The 4,061-nt window shown below is 39.5% G+C and overlaps 1 pseudogene; it reads right to left on the bottom strand.

The window, feature by feature from the left end:
* Positions 1–739: 739 nt before the first annotated feature.
* Positions 740–1,748, bottom strand: LOC110587697 (annotated as a pseudogene).
* Between the last annotated feature and the right edge of the window lie 2,313 nt (positions 1,749–4,061).

The following is a 4,061-nucleotide window of genomic DNA, read 5'->3' as shown; positions in this document are numbered from 1 at the left end:
TATTTATTTATTTATTTATTTATTTATTTATTTAAATAAAAAAACAATGTATTATATATTTGTAGAAAATCTCCATTCCCAGAGTAACCAAAAAATAAGCTATTTAAAAGTATCAAACTTTTAAACAGAAGTTCTCCTTCCATTCTGATAAAAAAAAAAAAAGTTACAAAATCACACTCCATTCATGTACCTTAGCTGCCTTTTAGGACAAAGCCTCAAAAATAGTTAACCCAAGCAAGTCTCAAAACCTCTCTCAAGTCCAAAAAACAAACTTTAAAAAACCCATTTAAAAGATTTTACAATAGAACAAGTGTACATAATCAGAACACATAATTTATATACTTAGTTATGTATTAGTTTTTCTATTTGTAATTTAGAATTTATTGGCAGAAATAAAACATACACACAAGCACGCACACACACATACAATTGAAAAACGTAAAATTTAGGACAGAGTAAGAAACGCAGACCTACAGGGTAAACTGATTTATTTTAGAAATGAATTTACCAAATTTCATTTTATCTGCCATTTTTGGATTCTTGCTATTTAGAAAATTCAAATTGGTGAAAGTTCATTTCCTGCTTCTTGAGTAGGTTTAATTTTTACAGAGTTTCCAGTTATGCCAGTAACTTCCTTGAGGTCATTTTCCACTTTATTTTCTGTCACCAGATCTCTTGCATAAGATATTTATCTTTGAGTTGCAAAGCCTAAATAAAAAGCTTCATTTTTGACCTTTTAATTTATAAACTCCACTAAAAAGAAAAGAAATCCATCTAATTTTTAATCAAGTCTGCAAAAATATTTTCTTTCTTAATCAAACACTTTTATGGGAATAAAGATCCTTCAAAGTTTTTAACTCTTCAATTAGAGTTTTGTTTTAATTTTCCAAGACTGCGACTCGATTTTCCAGGCATTTCACATATTCTTTCTTCTTTCTGCGACATTCTCGAGCAGCTTCTCTTATTCTTGTCTGGAATATTTTGGATGTTCTTGCCCCTCTACTCTTCTATAAATTTTAGTATCACTTGTCAAGTTCTTCAAACAACCTGTTTGGGTTTTGATTGGAACTGCATTGAATCTGTTTTTCATCAGCTTATTTCTGTTTTCAGCTGGTGGTCATCTGTCTTAGCTGTTTGAGGCATGAGAGTCACAGGGGCCGCCATCACCACAGTCTGGGGCAGCGAAGGAGCTGATGGTGTGGTACGGATCTGGTATGTCTGCAAATCTCCTGATGCAGTTTGTACAACCACCTGGTTGCTGGGCACAAGTATTTGCTGTCCATCAGAGGTCTGGGCATACTGGAGAATTGTTGTACCTTGCTGAGTATTGCCTGGATTTGTCATGGTTAATGTCTGAAGTCCCTGTACTCCATCTGTGCCTGGACTGGCCAGTTGTAAGGCTCCATTTGGGGCAATGGCAATGTACTGTCCACTGCTAGTTTGATAGATGGGAGTTGGAACAGACATAGAAGTGACAGCAGAAACTCCAGGGTTTCCTCCGTCTCCTTTTCTGCCCCATGTATCTTCAGAAGATAGATCTTTCAAAAATATTCTGTAAGATGGGCGCCATGCTAGAATCCTGTGGGCTTTCTGTGAGGAGCCTAGTATCTGTCTGATGAGTCCTGAGACTCCTCACTTTCTGATAAAGATGATGCCTGTTGAGCAATAGGAGAAATATGAGCTCCCTGAACCGTTGAACCAGGTTGTGGGGCTGCCTCTGAAGTGTTACTCTTGTGGGAATCTTCCATAATGAACTGTGGCTGCCGCCTTGCCACTGTCCGGGGCGGGAACTTCCACTCCCCCCTCCCAGGTGGATTCGAATTCTCTACCCACTTCCCCAGCCCCTCACGCGGCGGGGGCCGTGCCTCTGTCTCAGGGATCAGGAGGAGTGGGGAGAATCAGTGTCCCTTAACAGCCAATTGTCCTAGGCTCCAGTTTCCTCGGCAGTCAGGGCTGCCCCTGGCGGCATGATCTACACCAGGCCAACCACTGAAAAGGGGAAAAAAACTGGCTTAATGATGTCTTCTCTTTTGATAAAGAATTTCTACTTGGCTATCAATTATGAAACATCTTAATAAGCAAGATGGGTTTACAGTTGTTTGAATATCCATTTTTTTGATTGTACAAATAATAGTAAGATGAAGAGGTACACTTTCAATAGTGAAATAAAAGTTCAGTGATGAAATAAGCTTGACAATTCCATTCAACTCAGAAATACAGTAAATGAACAGTAAACAGTTTTTTTTTCTGCTGAAATGCATGTTTCTCTAATGTAGATTAGCTCATATGCATTTGGTAAGTAGGGGGGTGATGTCAGCATAACATGGAATGTACACTATGTTATGTCCCAGCTTGTCAATTTTATAGCTGTCACATGTGAACTTTTCACAGTTGAGAAGAAAGTCTTAACAATTAGGAAGCTTTAAAAAAATAGCTGAAAAATACTGCAGAAGTGACTTCCTTTGCTGCAAGAAAGTGCCTTTCTGGTTTAGTAGCTTCAGGAAATGGGATGATTTCCACTGTGTAAAGCTGTCTGGGGAAGCTGCAAATGCAGAAGCAGTGGGTGAGAATACATTTCTCCAGTGTTGAAAAAATTAATGGAAAAGAATATACCTGGAATGAACTTTTACTTTTCACATAGTTGGCCTCTATTAGAAATGAATTCTGCAAGAATCTACATCTCAAAGTAGAAGCACACGACGAAGGGTGTAAGATTCAAAGGATGTATGGAGGATGGTTTTAGGTGAAAATGCCAATGGAGGCTTACCTGTGCTAGTGGATTTGTCAGGATTGGGATTGGTTTTGTCTGTCTTTTGGCTACAGAGTCCTGTGGGTTTTGACTGGTCTACCACAGTCCTGTTTCTCTTACAAGAATGTGAGGTTTTTCAGGAGGGCATAGTTGGCCATAGAACAGAAACGCCTCTACTTTGCCTAGGAAGATTGGAGTAAAACTCTCTTAGTGCAAGGGACAGCGATTTCTAAAATGGCAAAGCACTATAACCAGTTCATCTTATAAGCTATTATGTAGATAAAATGAGATTACATATGTGATTTATAACTTTTAAATAATTTTCTTTTCTTTTTTTTTTTTAAAGATTTTTTATTTATTTGAGAGAGAGAATGAGAGAGAGAGAGAGAGAGAGAGCATGAGAGGGGGAGGGGCAGAGGGAGAAGCAGACTCCCCGCTGAGCAGGGAGCCCGATGCGGGACTCGATCCCAGGACTCCGGGATCATGACCTGAGCCGAAGGCAGTCACTTAACCAACTGAGCCACCCAGGCGCCCCATTTTATTTTCTTGTTAGGAAATCTCTCAAGACTTAAGAGTCTCTATTAACCCTGCTTTGTCATTTTTTCTATTCAGCAAACCTCTAGAAATTACTACCTCTGTGTAAAGCACCGTGCTAGGTACTGTGGATAAAGTGAGCAAAATTGCCATGGTCCTGCCCTTGTGGAGCTTGCAGTCTGAGCTGGGGGGAGATGGAGTTAAGTAGGATAATCACAGAAATGATTGTTTAGTCAAAAGCTATGAAGGAAATGAACATAGAATATACTGAATGTGTAGTAAAGCATCTTGATCTTGACTAGGGCATTGAGGTGGGCTCCTCTGAGGAAGAGCTAATCATGAATTGGATTAGCCTGAAAAGGAGTTAATTAGGTGAGTGTGGGTGCACACATGTGCAAGCCCATTTCAGACAAGAGCACAGGCTTATTGCAGACAGGGAAGCAGTGTGTACAGAGGACCTATGGTAGAGAAGAGGATAGACACTGGAGAGAAGGCTCATGTTCCTTCGGTCCCTGAAAAAGGAAGGGTATGACAGGTAGGTCCAGACCTGGCAAAGCCTTGTGGTTCATGGTAATGATTTTGAGCTTAAACCTAAGAACAGTGGAACTCACTGAAGAATTTTAAGCCATAAAATCAGATTTGTATTCTGAAAAGATATTTCTTGCTGTTGAGAAGGACAGATTATGAAGATGTAAGAAAGGTCTTGTGGAGTCTAGTTAGAGGCTATTGTAGTAGTCCAGAAACTTTTCTTCAAGAGCGCCATGCTATCCTTGTCATT

The sequence above is a fragment of the Neomonachus schauinslandi genome, chromosome 3 (assembly GCF_002201575.2).
Source record: "Neomonachus schauinslandi chromosome 3, ASM220157v2, whole genome shotgun sequence".
Lineage (NCBI taxonomy): Eukaryota > Metazoa > Chordata > Mammalia > Carnivora > Phocidae > Neomonachus > Neomonachus schauinslandi.
This window is presented reverse-complemented; position numbering and strand designations above follow the sequence as displayed.